The following is an 18,712-nucleotide window of genomic DNA, read 5'->3' as shown; positions in this document are numbered from 1 at the left end:
CTTCCACACATCATCACTTTATTTTCAGTATTCTACAGCCTCCCACACATCATCACTTTATTATCAGTATTCTACAGCCTTCCACACATCATCACTTTATTATCAGTATTCTACAGCCTCCCACACATCATCAATTTATTATCAGTATTCTACAGCCTTCCACACATCATCACTTTATTATCAGTATTCTACAGCCTTCCCACACATCATCACTTTATTTACTTTATTATCAGTATTCTACAGCCTTCCACACATCATCACTTTATTATCAGTATTCTACAGCCTTCCACACATCATCACTTTATTATCAGTATTCTACAGCCTTCCACACATCATCACTTTATTATCAGTATTCTACAGCCTTCCACACATCATCACTTTATTATCAGTATTCTACAGCCTCCCCCACATCATCACTTTATTTACTTTATTATCAGTATTCTACAGCCTTCCCACACATCATCACTTATTTACTTTATTATCAGTATTCTACAGCCTCCCACACATCATCACTTTATTATCAGTATTCTACAGCCTCCCACACATCATCACTTTATTATCAGTGTTCATCAGCCTCCCACACATCATCACTTTATTTTCAGTATTCTGCAGCCTTCCACACATCATCACTTTATTATCAGTATTCTACAGCCTTCCACACATCATCACTTTATTAACTTTATTATCACTATTCTACAGCCTCCCACACATCATCACTTTATTATCAGTATTCTACAGCCTCCCACACATCATCACTTTATTTACTTTATTATCAGTATTCTACAGCCTCCCACACATCATCACTTATTTACTTTATTATCAGTATTCTACAGCCTCCCACACATCATCACTTTATTATCAGTGTTCATCAGCCTCCCACACATCATCACTTTATTTTCAGTATTCTACAGCCTTCCACACATCATCACTTTATTTTCAGTATTCTACAGCCTCCCACACATCATCACTTTATTATCAGTATTCTACAGCCTTCCACACATCATCACTTTATTATCAGTATTCTACAGCCTCCCACACATCATCAATTTATTATCAGTATTCTACAGCCCTTCCACACATCATCACTTTATTATCAGTATTCTACAGCCTTCCCACACATCATCACTTTATTTACTTTATTATCAGTATTCTACAGCCTTCCACACATCATCACTTTATTATCAGTATTCTACAGCCTTCCACACATCATCACTTTATTATCAGTATTCTACAGCCTTCACACATCATCACTTTATTATCAGTATTCTACAGCCTTCCACACATCATCACTTTATTATCAGTATTCTACAGCCTCCCCCACATCATCACTTTATTTACTTTATTATCAGTATTCTACAGCCTTCCCACACATCATCACTTTATTTACTTTATTATCAGTATTCTACAGCCTCCCACACATCATCACTTTATTATCAGTATTCTACAGCCTCCCACACATCATCACTTTATTATCAGTGTTCATCAGCCTCTCACACATCATCACTTATTTTCAGTATTCTGCAGCCTTCCACACATCATCACTTTATTATCAGTATTCTACAGCCTTCCACACATCATCACTTTATTAACTTTATTATCACTATTCTACAGCCTCCCACACATCATCACTTTATTATCAGTATTCTACAGCCTCCCACACATCATCACTTTATTATCAGTATTCTTCAGCCTCCCACACATCATCACTTTATTATCAGTATTCTACAGCCTCCCACACATCACCACTTTATTATCAGTATTCTACAGCCTTCCACACATCATCACTTTATTTACTTTATTATCAGTATTCTACAGCCTTCCACACATCATCACTTTATTATCAATATTCTACAGCCTCCCACACATCATCACTTTATTATCAGTATTCTACAGCCTTCCACACATCATCACTTTATTATCAGTATTCTACAGCCTCCCACACATCATCACTTTATTATCGGTATTCTACAGCCTCCCACACATCATCACTTTATTTACTTTATTATCAGTATTCTACAGCCTTCCACACATCATCACTTTATTTTCAGTATTCTACAGCCTCCCACACATCATCACTTATTATCAGTATTCTACAGCCTTCCACCATCATCACTTTATTATCAGTATTCTACAGCCTCCCACACATCATCAATTTATTATCAGTATTCTAACAGCCTTCCACACATCATCACTTTATTATCAGTATTCTACAGCCTTCCCACACATTCATCACTTTATTTACTTTATTATCAGTATTCTACAGCCTTCCACACATCATCACTTATTATCAGTATCTACGCCTTCCACACATCATCACTTTATTATCAGTTATTCTACAGCCTTCCACACATCATCACTTTATTATCATATTCTACAGCCTTCCACACATCATCACTTTATTATCAGTATTCTACAGCCTCCCCCACATCATCACGTTATTTACTTATTATCAGTATTCTACAGCCTTCCCACACATCATCACTTTATTTACTTTATTATCAGTATTCTACACAGCCTCCCACACATCATCACTTTATTATCAGTATTCTACAGCCTCCCACACATCATCACTTTATTATCAGTGTTCATCAGCCTCCCACACAATCATCACTTTATTTTCAGTATTCTGCAGCCTTCCACACATCATCACTTTATTATCAGTATTCTAAACAGACAGCTTCCACACATCATCACTTTAATTAACTTTATTATCACTATTCTTCAGCCTCCCACACACTCATCACTTTATTATCAGTATTCTACAGCCTCCCACACATCATCACTTTATATCAGTATTCTTCAGCCTCCCACACATCAATCACTTTATTATCAGTATTCTACAAGCCTCCCACACATCACCAACTTTATTACAGTATTCTACAGCCTTCCACACATCATCACTTTATTTACTTTTTATCAGTATTCTAACAAGCCTTGCCACACATCATCACTTTATTATCAGTATTCTACATAGCCTCCCCACACATCATCACTTATTATTCAGTATTCTTACCAGCCTTCCACACAGTCATCACTTTATTATCAGTATTCATAGACAGCCTCCAAACATCATCACTTTATTATCAGTATTCTACACAGCCTCCCACAACATCATCACTGTATTATCAAGTAATTCGACAACAGCCTTCGGCCACACAATCATCACTTTATTACATTATTGATCAATATTCGACAGCCTCCCACACATCATCAACTTTATTATCAGTATTCTACAGCTTCCCACACATCATCACTGTGATTTGATCAGTTAATTCCTACAATGCTCCACACAGGGCATCAATCACTTATTTACTTTATTAATCATATTCTAATCTACAGCTCCCACACATCATCAACTTTATTATCAGTAATTCTACGAGCCTCCACACATCATCACTTTATTTTCAGTAGTCTTGCAGCCTTCCACACATCATCACTTTATTATCAGTATTCTACAAAGCACTTCCACACATCATCACTTTATTACCTTTATTATCACTATTCTACAGCCTCCCACACATCATCACTTTATTATCAGTATTCTAAGCCTCCACACATCATCACTTTATTTACTTTATTATCAGTATTCTACAGCCTCCCACACATCATCACTTTATTTACTTTATTATCAGTATTCTACAGCCTTCCCACACCATCATCACTTTATGATCAGTGTTCAATCAGCCCTCCCACACATCATCACTTTATTTTCAGTATTCTACAAGCCTTCCACACATCATCCTTTATTTTTCAGTCATATTCTACAGCCTCCCCACACATCATCACTTTATTATCAGTATTCTACAGCCTTCCACACATCATCACTTTATTATCAGTATTCTACAAAGCCTCCCACACATCATCAATTTATTATCAGTATTTCTACAGTCCCTTCCACACATCATCACTTTATTATCAGTATTCTACAGCCTTCCCACATCATCACTTTATTTACTTTTATTATCAGTATTCTACAGCCTTCCACACATCATCACTTTATTATCAGTATTCTACAGCCTTCCACACATCATCACTTTATTATCAGTATTCTAGCAGCCTTCCACACATCATCACTTTATTATCAGTATTCTACAGCCTTCCACACATCATCACTTTATTATCAGTATTCTACAGCCTCCCCCACATCATCACTTTATTTACTTTATTATCAGTATTCTACAGCCTTCCCACACATCATCACTTTAATTTACTTTATTATCAGTATTCTACAGCCTCCCACACATCATCACTTTATTATCAGTATTCTACAGCCTCCCACACATCATCACTTTATTATCAGTGTTCATCAGCCTCTCACACCATCATCACTTTATTTTCAGTATTCTGCAGGCCTTCCACACATCATCACTTTATTATCAGTATTCTACAGCCTCCACACATCATCACTTTATTAACTTTATTATCACTATTCTACAGCCTCCCACACATCATCACTTATTTATCAGTATTCTACAGCCCTCCCACAACATCATCACTTTATTATCAGTATTCTTCAGCCTCCCACACATCATCCACTTTATTATCAGTATTCTACAGCCTCCCACACATCACCACTTTATTATCAGTATTCTACAGCCTTCCACACATCATCACTTTATTTACTTTATTATCAGTATTCTACAGCCTTCCACACATCATCACTTTATTATCAATATTCTACAAGCCTCCCACACATCATCACTTTATTATCAGTATTCTACAGCCTTCCACACATCATCACTTTATTATCAGTATTCTACAGCCTCCCACACATCATCACTTTATTATCGGTATTCTACAGCCTCCCACACATCATCACTTTATTACTTTATTATCAGTATTCTACAGCCTTCCACACATCATCACTTTATTTTCAGTATTCTACAGGCCTCCCACACATCATCACTTTATTATCAGTATTCTACAGCCTTCCACACATCATCACTTTATTATCAGTATTCTACAGCCTCCCACACATCATCAATTTATTATCAGTATTCTACAGCCTTCCACACATCATCACTTTATTATCAGTATTCTACAGCCTTCCCACACATCATCACTTTATTTACTTTATTATCAGTATTCTACAGCCTTCCACACATCATCACTTTATTATCAGTATTCTACAGCCTTCCACACATCATCACTTTATTATCAGTATTCTACAGCCTTCCACACATCATCACTTTATTATCAGTATTCTACAGCCTTCCACACATCATCACTTTATTATCAGTATTCTACAGCCTCCCCCACATCATCACTTTATTTACTTTATTATCAGTATTCTACAGCCTTCCCACACATCATCACTTTATTTACTTTATTATCAGTATTCTACAGCCTCCCACACATCATCACTTTATTATCAGTATTCTACAGCCTCCCACACATCATCACTTTATTATCAGTGTTCATCAGCCTCCCACACATCATCACTTTATTTTCAGTATTCTGCAGCCTTCCACACATCATCACTTTATTATCAGTATTCTACAGCCTTCCACACATCATCACTTTATTAACTTTATTATCACTATTCTACAGCCCTCCCACACAATCATCACTTTATTATCAGTATTCTACAGCCTCCCACACATCATCACTTTATTATCAGTATTCTTCAGCCTCCCACACATCATCACTTTATTATCAGTATTCTACAGCCTCCCACACATCACCACTTATTATCAGTATTCTACAGCCTTCCACACATCATCACTTTATTTACTTTATTATCAGTATTCTACAGCCTTCCACACATCATCACTTTATTATCACATATTCTACAGCCTCCCACACATCATCACTTTATTATCAGTATTTCTACAGCCTTCCACACATCATCACTTTATTATCAGTATTCTACAGCCTCCCACACATCATCACTTTATTATCAGTATTCTACAGCCTCCCACACATCATCACTTTATTATCAGTATTCTACAGCCTCCCACACATCATCACTTTATTTACATTATTATCAATATTCTACAGCCTCCCACCATCATCACTTTATTATCAGTATTCTACAGCTTCCCACACATCATCACTTTATTATCAGTATTCTACAGCCTCCCACACATCATCACTTTATTTACTTTATTATCAATATTCTACAGCCTCCCACACATCATCACTTTATTATCAGTATTCTACAGCCTCCCACACATCATCACTTTATTTACTTATTATCAGTATTCTACAGCCTCCACACATCATCACTTTATTATCAGTATTCTACAGCCTTCCACACATCATCACTTTATTATCAGTATTCTACAGCCTTCCACACATCATCACTTTATTATCAGTATTCTACAGCCTCCCCCACATCATCACTTTATTTACTTTATTATCAGTATTCTACAGCCTTCCACACATCATCACTTTATTTACTTTATTATCAGTATTCTACAGCCTCCCACACATCATCACTTTATTATCAGTATTCTACAGCCTCCCACACATCATCACTTTATTATCAGTATTCTCAGCCTCCCACACATCATCACTTTATTTTCAGTATTCTGCAGCCTTCCACACATCATCACTTTATTATCAGTATTCTACAGCCTTCCACACATCATCACTTTATTTACTTTATTATCAGTATTCTACAGCCTTCCACACATCATCACTTTATTATCAGTATTCTACAGCCTTCCACACATCATCACTTTATTATCAGTATTCTACAGCCTTCCCACACATCATCACTTTATTATCAGTATTCTACAGCCTTCCACACATCATCACTTTATTAGCAGTATTTCTACAAGCCTCCCACACATCATCACTTATTTACTTTATTATCAGTATTCTACAGCCTCCCACACATCATCACTTTATTTACGTTATTATCAGTCATTCTACAGCCTCCCACACATCATCACTTTATTATCAGTGTTCTACAGCCTCCCACACATCATCACTTTATTTCAGTATTCTACAGCCTTCCACACATCATCACTTTATTATCAGTATTCTACAGCCTCCCACACATCATCACTTTATTATCAGTATTCTACAGCCTTCCACACATCATCACTTTATTATCAGTATTCTACAGCCTCCCACACATCATCACTTTATTATCAGTATTCTACAGCCTTCCACACATCATCACTTTATTATCAGTATTCTACAGCCTTCCCACACATCATCACTTTATTTACTTTATTATCAGTATTCTACAGCCTCCACACATCATCACTTTATTATCAGTATTCTACAGCCTTCCACACATCATCACTTTATTATCAGTATTCTACAGCCTTCCACACATCATCACTTTATTATCAGTATTCTACAGCCTTCCACACATCATCACTTTATTATCAGTATTCTACAGCCTCCCCCACATCATCACTTTATTTACTTTATTATCAGTATTCTACAGCCTTCCCACACATCATCACTTTATTTACTTTATTATCAGTATTCTACTCTCATAGGCCTCCCACACATCATCACTTTATTATCAGTATTCTACAGCCTCCCACACCATCATCACTTTTATTATCAGTGGTTCATCAGCCTCCCACCATCATCACTTTATTGTCAGTATTCTGCAGCCTTCCACACATCATCACTTTATGTATCAGTATTCCTACAGCCTGCCACACATCATCACTTTATTAACTTATTATCACTATTCTACACAGCCTCCCACACATCATCACTTTATTATCAGTATTCTACAAGCCCCCACACATCATCACTTTATTATCAGTATTCTTCAGCTCCCACACATCATCACTTTATTATCAGTATTCTTAACAGCCTCCCACACATCACCACTTTATTATCAGTATTCTACAAAGCCTTCCACACATCATCACTTATTTACTTTATTATCAGTATTCTACAGCCTTCCACACATCATCAACTTTATTATCAATATTCTCCAAGCCTCCCACACATCATCACTTTATTCAGTATTCTACAGCCTTCCACACATCATCACTTTATTATCAGTATTCTACAGCCTCCCACACATCATCACTTTATTATCGGTTTCTACAGCCTCCACACATCATCACTTATTTACTTTATTATCAGTATTCTACAGCCTTCCACACATCATCACTTTATTTCAGTATTCTACAGCCTCCCCACACTTCATCACTTTATTATCAGTATTCTACAGCCTTCCACACATCATCACTTTATTATCAGTATTCTACAGCCTCCCACACATCATCAATTTATTATCAGTATTCTACATCCTTCCACACATCATCACTTTATTATCAGTATTCTACAACAGCCTTCCCACACATCATCACTTTATTTACTTTATTATCAGTATTCTACAGCCTTCCACACATCATCACTTTATTATCAGTATTCAGTATTCTACAGCCTTCCACACATCATCACTTTATTATCAGTATTCTACAGCCTTCCACACATCATCACTTATTATCAGTATTCACAGCCGTCCACACATCATCACCTTTAATAATTATCAGTATTCTACAGCCTCCCCCACATCATCACTTTATTTACTTTATTATCAGTATTCTACAGCCTTCCCACACATCATCACTTTATTACTTTATTATCAGTATTCTACAGCCTCCCACACATCATCACTTTATTATCAGTATTCTACAGCCTCCCACACATCATCACTTTATTATCAGTATTCATACAGCCTCCCACACATCATCACTTTATTTCAGTATTCTACAGCCTTCCACACATCATCACTTTATTATCAGTATTCTACAGCCTTCCACACATCATCACTTTATTAACTTTATTATCAGTATTCTACAGCCTCCCACACATCATCACTTTATTATCAGTATTCTACAGCCTCCCACACATCATCACTTTATTATCAGTATTCTACAGCCTCCCACACATCATCACTTTATTATCAGTATTCTACAGCCTCCCCACACATCATCACTTTATTTACTTTATTATCAGTATTCTACAGCCTTCCACACATCATCACTTTATTATCAGTATTCTACAGCCTTCCACACATCATCACTTTATTATCAGTATTCTACAGCCTTCCACACATCATCACTTTATTATCAGTATTCTACAGCCTTCCACACATCATCACTTTATTATCAGTATTCTACAGCCTCCCCCACATCATCACTTTATTTACTTTATTATCAGTATTCTACAGCCTTCCCACACATCATCACTTTATTTACTTTATTATCAGTATTCTACAGCCTCCCACACATCATCACTTTATTATCAGTATTCTACAGCCTCCCACACATCATCACTTTATTATCAGTATTCATCAGCCTCCCACACATCATCACTTTATTTTCAGTATTCTACAGCCTTCCACACATCATCACTTTATTATCAGTATTCTACAGCCTTCCACACATCATCACTTTATTACTTTATTATCAGTATTCTACAGCCTCCCACACATCATCACTTTATTATCAGTATTCTACAGCCTCCCACACATCATCACTTTATTATCAGTATTCTACAGCCTCCCACACATCATCACTTTATTATCAGTATTCTACAGCCTCCCACACATCACCACTTTATTATCAGTATTCTACAGCCTTCCACACATCATCACTTTATTATCAGTATTCTACAGCCTTCCACACATCATCACTTTATTATCAGTATTCTACAGCCTCCCACACATCATCACTTTATTATCAGTATTCTACAGCCTCCCACACATCATCACTTTATTTACTTTATTATCAGTATTCTACAGCCTTCCACACATCATCACTTTATTATCAGTATTCTACAGCCTCCCACACATCATCACTTTATTATCAGTATTCTACAGCCTTCCACACATCATCACTTTATTATCAGTATTCTACAGCCTTCCACACATCATCACTTTATTATCAGTATTCTACAGCCTCCCACACATCATCACTTTATTATCAGTATTCTACAGCCTTTCACACATCATCACTTTATTTACTTTATTATCAGTATTCTACAGCCTCCCACACATCATCACTTTATTTACTTTATTATCAGTATTCTACAGCCTCCCACACATCATCACTTTATTATCAGTATTCTACAGCCTCCCCCACATCATCACTTTATTTACTTTATTATCAGTATTCTACAGCCTCCCACACATCATCACTTTATTTACTTTATTATCAGTATTCTACAGCCTCCCACACATCATCACTTTATTATCAGTATTCTACAGCCTCCCACACATCATCACTTTTTACTTTATTATCAGTATTCTACAGCCTTCCACACATCATCACTTTATTATCAGTATTCTACAGCCTTCCACACATCATCACTTTATTATCAGTATTCTACAGCCTCCCACACATCATCACTTTATTATCAGTATTCTACAGCCTTCCACACATCATCACTTTATTTACTTTATTATCAGTATTCTACAGCCTCCCACACATCATCACTTTATTTACTTTATTATCAGTATTCTACAGCCTTCCACACATCATCACTTTATTATCAGTATTCTACAGCCTTCCACACATCATCACTTTATTATCAGTATTCTACAGCCTTCCACACATCATCACTTTATTATCAGTATTCTACAGCCTCCCACACATCATCACTTTATTATCAGTATTCTACAGCCTCCCCCACATCATCACTTTATTTACTTTATTATCAGTATTCTACAGCCTCCCACACATCATCACTTTATTTACTTTATTATCAGTATTCTACAGCCTCCCACACATCATCACTTTATTATCAGTATTCTACAGCCTCCCACACATCATCACTTTATTATCAGTGTTCATCAGCCTCCCACACATCATCACTTTATTTTCAGTATTCTACAGCCTTCCACACATCATCACTTTATTATCAGTATTCTACAGCCTTCCACACATCATCACTTTATTAACTTTATTATCACTATTCTACAGCCTCCCACACATCATCACTTTATTATCAGTATTCTACAGCCTCCCACACATCATCACTTTATTATCAGTATTCTTCAGCCTCCCACACAATCGTCACTTTATTATCAGTATTCTAACAGCCTCCACACACTCACCACTTATTATCAGTAGTCTACACCTTCCACACATCATCACTTTATTTACTTAGTATCAGTATTCTACAGCCGTCCCACACATCAATCACTTTATTTTCTTTATTATCAATATTCTAAACATCCTTCCACACATCATCCCTTTATTTACTTTATTATCAGTATTCTACAGCCTCCCACACATCATAACTTTATTATCGGTATTCTACAGCCTTCCACACATCATCACTTTATTATCAGTATTCTACAAGCCTCCCACACATCATCACTTTATTATCAGTATTCTACAGCCTTCCACACATCATCACTTTATTTACTTTATTATCAGTAGTCTATACAGCCTCCCACACATCATCACTTATTTACTTTATTATCAATATTCTACAGCCTTCCACACATCATCCCTTTATTTACTTTATTATCAGTATTCTACAGCCTCCCACACATCATCACTTTATTATCAGTATTCTACAGCCTTCCACACATCATCACTTTATTATCAGTATTCTACAGCCTCCCACACATCATCACTTTATTATCAGTATTCTACAGCCTTCCACACATCATCACTTTATTATCAGTATTCTACAGCCTTCCACACATCATCACTTTATTATCAGTATTCTACAGCCTTCCACAACATCATCACTTTATTATCAGTATTCTACAAGCCTATCACACATCATCACTTTATTATCAGTATTCTACAGCCTCCCACACATCATCACTTTATTTACTTTATTATCAGTATTCTACAGCCTCCCACACATCATCACTTTATTATCAGTATTCTAAAGCCTCCCCCACATCATCACTTTATTTACTTTATTATCAGTATTCTAACAGCCTTCCACACATCATCACTTTATTATCAGTATTCTACAGCCTCCCCCACATCATCACTTTATTATCAGTAGTCCTACAGCCTCCCCCCACATCATCACTTTATTTACTTTATTATCAGTATCTACAGCCTCCCACACATCATCACTTTATTTACTTTATTATCAGTATTCTACAGCCTCCCACACATCATCACTTTATTATCAGTATTCTACAGCCTCCCACACATCATCACTTATTTACTTTATTATCAGTATTCTACAGCCTTCCACACATCATCACTTTATTATCAGTATTCTACAGCCTTCCACACATCATCACTTTATTATCAGTATTCTACAGCCTCCCACACATCATCACTTTATTATCAGTATTCTACAGCCTTCCACACATCATCACTTTATTTACTTTATTATCAGTATTCTACAGCCTCCCAAACATCATCACTTTATTTACTTTATTATCAGTATTCTACAGCCTTCCACACATCATCACTTTATTATCAGTATTCTACAGCCTTCCACACATCATCACTTTATTATCAGTATTCTACAGCCTTCCACACATCATCAACTTTATTATCAGTATTCTACAGCCTCCCACACATCATCACTTTATTATCAGTATTTCTACAGCCTCCCCCACATCATCACTTTATTTACTTTATTATCAGTATTCTACAGCCTCCCACACATCATCACTTTATTTACTTTATTATCAGTATTCTACAGCCTCCCACACATCATCACTTTATTATCAGTATTCTACAGCCTCCCACACATCATCACTTTATTATCAGTGTTCATCAGCCTCCCACACATCATCACTTTATTTTCAGTATTCTACAGCCTTCCACACATCATCACTTTATTATCAGTATTCTACAGCCTTCCACACATCATCACTTTATTAACTTTATTATCACTATTCTACAGCCTCCCACACATCATCACTTTATTATCAGTATCTACAGCCTCCCACACATCATCACTTTATTATCAGTATTCTTCAGCCTCCCACACATCATCACTTTATTATCAGTATTCTACAGCCTCCCACACATCACCACTTTATTATCAGTATTCTACAGCCTTCCACACATCATCACTTTATTTACTTTATTATCAGTAATTCTACAGCCTCCCACACATCATCACTTTATTTTCTTTATTATCAATATTCTACATCCTTCCACACATCATCCCTTTATTTACTTTATTATCAGTATTCTACAGCCTCCCACACATCATAACTTTATTATCGGTATTCTACAGCCTTCCACACACTCATCACTTTATTATCAGTATTCTACAGCCTCCCACACATCATCACTTTATTATCAGTATTCTACAGCCTTCCACACATCATCACTTTATTTACTTTATTATCAGTATTCTCTACAGCCTCCCACACATCATCACTTTATTTACTTTATTATCAATATTCTACAGCCTTCCACACATCATCCCTTTATTTACTTTATTATCAGTATTCTACAAGCCTCCCACACATCATCACTTTATTATCAGTATTCTACAGCCTTCCACACATCATCACTTTATTATCAGTATTCTACAGCCTCCCACACATCATCACTTTATTATCAGTATTCTACAAGCCTTCCACACATCATCAACTTTATTATCAGTATTCTACTACAGCCTTCCACACATCATCACTTTATTATCAGTATTCTACAGCCTTCCACACATCATCACTTTATTATCAGTATTCTACAGCCTCACACATCATCACGTTTACATTCTACAGCCTCCCCATCAACTTTATTTACTTTATTATCAGTATTCTACAGCCTCCCACACTCATCACTTTATTATCAGTGTTCATCAGCCTCCCACACATCATCACTTTATTTCAGTATTCTGCAGCCTTCCACACATCATCACTTTATTATCAGTATTCTACAGCCTTCCACACATCATCACTTTATTAACTTTATTATCACTATTCTACAGCCTCCCACACATCATCACTTTATTATCAGTATTCTACAGCCTTCCCACACATCATCACTTTATTATCAGTATTCTTCAGCCTCCCACACATCATCACTTTATTATCAGTATTCTACCAGCCTCCCACAACATCATCACTTTATTATCAATATTCTACAGCCTCCCACACATCATCACTTTATTATCAGTATTCTACAGCCTTCCACACATCATCACTTTAGTATCAGTATTCTACAGCCTTCCACACATCATCACCTTTATTATCAGTATTCTACAGCCTTCCACACATCATCACTTTATGTCAGTAATCTGCAGCCCTCCCACACATCATCACTTTATTATCAGTATTCTACAAGCCTTCCACACATCATCACTTTATTTACTTTATTATCAGTATTCTACAGCCTCCCACACATCATCACTTTATTATCAGTATTCTACAGCCTCCCACCACATCATCACTTTATTTACTTTATTATCAGTATTCTACAGCCTTCCACACATCATCACTTATATCAGTATTCTCAAACCAGCCTCCCCCACATCATCACTTTATTATCAGTATTCTACAGCCTCCCCCACATCATCACTTTATTTACTTTATTATCAGTATTCTACAGCCTCTCACACATCATCACTTTATTTACTTTATTATCAGTATTCTACAACAGCCTCCCACACATCATCACTTTATTATCAGTATTCTACAGCCTCCCACACATCATCACTTTATTATCAGTATTCTACAGCCTCCCACACATCATCACTTTATTTACTTTATTATCAGTATTCTACAGCCTTCCACACATCATCACTTTATTTTCAGTATTCTACAGCCTCCCACACATCATCACTTTATTATCAGTATTCTACAGCCTTCCACACATCATCACTTTATTATCAGTATTCTACAGCCTCCCACACATCATCACTTTATTATCAGTATTCTACAGCCTTCCACACATCATCACTTTATTATCAGTATTCTACAGCCTTCCCACACATCATCACTTTATTACTTTATTATCAGTATTCTACAGCCTCCACACATCATCACTTTATTATCAGTATTCTACAGCCTTCCACACATCATCACTTTATTATCAGTATTCTACAGCCTTCCACACATCATCACTTTATTATCAGTATTCTACAGCCTTCCACACATCATCACTTTATTATCAGTATTCTACAGCCTCCCCCACATCATCACTTTATTTACTTTATTATCAGTATTCTACAGCCTTCCCACACATCATCACTTTATTACTTTATTATCAGTATTCTACAGCCTCCCACACATCATCACTTTATTATCAGTATTCTACAGCCTCCCACACATCATCACTTTATTATCAGTATTCACAGCCTCCCACACATCATCACTTTATTTCAGTATTCTACAGCCTTCCACACATCATCACTTTATTATCAGTATTCTACAGCCTTCCACACATCATCACTTTATTAACTTTATTATCAGTATTCTACAGCCTCCCACACATCATCACTTTATTATCAGTATTCTACAGCCTCCCACACATCATCACTTTATTATCAGTATTCTTCAGCCTCCCACACATCATCACTTTATTATCAGTATTCTACAGCCTCCCACACATCATCACTTTATTTACTTTATTATCAGTATTCTACAGCCTTCCACACATCATCACTTTATTATCAGTATTCTACACGCCTTCCACACATCATCACTTTATTATCAGTATTCTACAGCCTTCCACACATCATCACTTTATTATCAGTATTCTACAGCCTTCCACACATCATCACTTTATTATCAGTATTCTACAGCCTCCCCCACATCATCACTTTATTTACTTATTATCAGTATTCCTACAGCCTTCCCACACATCATCACTATTATTTACTTTATTATCAGTATTCTACAGCCTCCCACACATCATCACTTTATTATCAGTATTCTACAGCCTCCCCACATCATCACTTTATTATCAGTGTTCATCAGCCTCCCACACATCATCACTTTATTTTCAGTATTCTGCAGCCTTCCACACATCATCACTTTATTATCAGTATTCTACAGCCTTCCACACATCATCACTTTATTAACTTTATTATCACTATTCTACAGCCTCCCACACATCATCACTTTATTATCAGTATTCTACAGCCTCCCACACATCATCACTTTATTATCAGTATTCTTCAGCCTCCCACACATCATCACTTTATTATCAGTATTCTACAGCCTCCCACACATCACCACTTTATTATCAGTATTCTACAGCCTTCCACACATCATCACTATTTATCAGAGTATTCCTACAGCCTTCCACACATCATCACTTTATTATCAGTATTCTACAGCCTCCCACACATCATCACTTTATTTATCGGTATTCTACAGCCTCCCACACATCATCACTTTATTTACTTTATTATCAGTATTCTACAGCCTTCCACACATCATCACTTTATTATCAATATTCTACAGCCTCCCACACATCATCACTTTAATATCAGTATTCTACAGCCTCCCACACATCATCACTTTATTAATTTATTATCAGTATTCTACAGCCTTCCACACATCATCACTTTATTATCAGTATTCTAGCAGCCTCCCCCACATCATCACTTATTATCAGTATTCTACAGCCTTCCCCACATCATCACTTTATTTACTTTATTATCAGTATTCTACAGCCTCCCACACATCATCACTTTATTTACTTTATTATCAGTATTCTACAGCCTCCCACACATCATCACTTTATTATCAGTATTCTACAGCCTCCCCCACATCATCACTTTATTTACTTTATTATCAGTATTCTACAGCCTCCCACACATCATCACTTTATTTACTTTATTATCAGTATTCTACAGCCTCCCACACATCATCACTTTATTATCAGTATTCTACAGCCTCCCACACATCATCACTTTATTTACTTTATTATCAGTATTCTACAGCCTTCCACACATCATCACTTTATTATCAGTATTCTACAGCCTTCCACACATCATCACTTTATTATCAGTATTCTACAGCCTCCACACATCATCACTTTATTATCAGTATTCTACAGCCTTCCACACATCATCACTTTATTTACTTTATTATCAGTATTCTACAGCCTCCCACACATCATCACTTTATTTACTTTATTATCAGTATTCTACAGCCTTCCACACATCATCACTTTATTATCAGTATTCTACTACAGCCTTCCACACATCATCACTTTATTATCAGTATTCTACAGCCTTCCACACATCATCACTTTATTATCAGTATTCTACAGCCTCCCACACATCATCACTTTATTATCAGTATTCTACAGCCTCCCCCACATCATCACTTTATTTACTTTATTATCAGTATTCTACAGCCTCCCACACATCATCACTTTATTTACTTTATTATCAGTATTCTACAGCCTCCCACACATCATCACTTTATTATCAGTATTCTACAGCCTCCCACACATCATCACTTTATTATCAGTGTTCATCAGCCTCCCACACATCATCACTTTATTTTCAGTATTCTACAGCCTTCCACACATCATCACTTTATTATCAGTATTCTACAGCCTTCCACACATCATCACTTTTAACTTTATTATCACTATTCTACAGCCTCCCACACATCATCACTTTATTATCAGTATTCTACAGCCTCCCACACATCATCACTTTATTATCAGTATTCTTCAGCCTCCCACACATCATCACTTTATTATCAGTATTCTACAGCCTCCCACACATCATCACTTTATTATCAGTATTCTACAGCCTTCCACACATCATCACTTTATTTACTTTATTATCAGTATTCTACAGCCTCCCACACATCATCACTTTATTTTCTTTATTATCAGTATTCTACAGCCTCCCACATCATCCCTTTATACTTATCTTTATTATCAGTATTCTACAGCCTCCCACACATCATAACTTTATTATCAGTATTCTACAGCCTCCCACATCATCACTTTATTATCAGTATTCTACAGCCTCCCACACATCATCACTTTATTATCAGTATTCTACAGCCTTCCACACATCATCACTTTATTTACTTTATTATCAGTATTCTACAGCCTCCCACACATCATCACTTTATTTACTTTATTATCAATATTCTACAGCCTTCCACACATCATCCCTTTATTTACTTTATTATCAGTATTCTACAGCCTCCCACACATCATCACTTTATTATCAGTATTCTACAGCCTCCACACATCATCACTTTATTATCAGTATTCTACAGCCTCCACACATCATCACTTTATTATCAGTATTCTACAGCCTCCACACATCATCACTTATTATCAGTATTCTACAGCCTTCCACACATCATCACTTTATTATCAGTATTCTACAGCCTTCCACACATCATCACTTTATTATCAGTATTCTACAGCCTCCCACACATCATCACTTTATTATCAGTATTCTACAGCCTTCACACATCATCACTTATTTACTTATATCAGTATTCTACAGCCTCCCACACATCATCACTTTATTTACTTTTTATCAGTATTCTACAGCCTCCCACACATCATCACTTTATTATCAGTATTCTAAAGCCTCCCCCACATCATCACTTTATTTACTTTATTATCAGTATTCTACAGCCTTCCACACATCATCACTTTATTATCAGTATTCTACAGCCTCCCCACATCATCACTTTATTATCAGTATTCTACAGCCTCCCCCACATCATCACTTTATTACTTATTATCAGTATTCTACAGCCTCCCACACATCATCACTTTATTTATTATTATCAGTATTCTACAGCCTCCCACACATCATCACTTTATTATCAGTATTCTACAGCCTC

The sequence above is a fragment of the Oncorhynchus kisutch genome, linkage group LG1 (genome assembly GCF_002021735.2).
Source record: "Oncorhynchus kisutch isolate 150728-3 linkage group LG1, Okis_V2, whole genome shotgun sequence".
In the NCBI taxonomy this organism is placed as follows: Eukaryota; Metazoa; Chordata; class Actinopteri; order Salmoniformes; family Salmonidae; genus Oncorhynchus; species Oncorhynchus kisutch.
The sequence above is the reverse complement of the archived record's forward strand: the minus strand, read 5'-3'. Positions refer to the sequence as shown.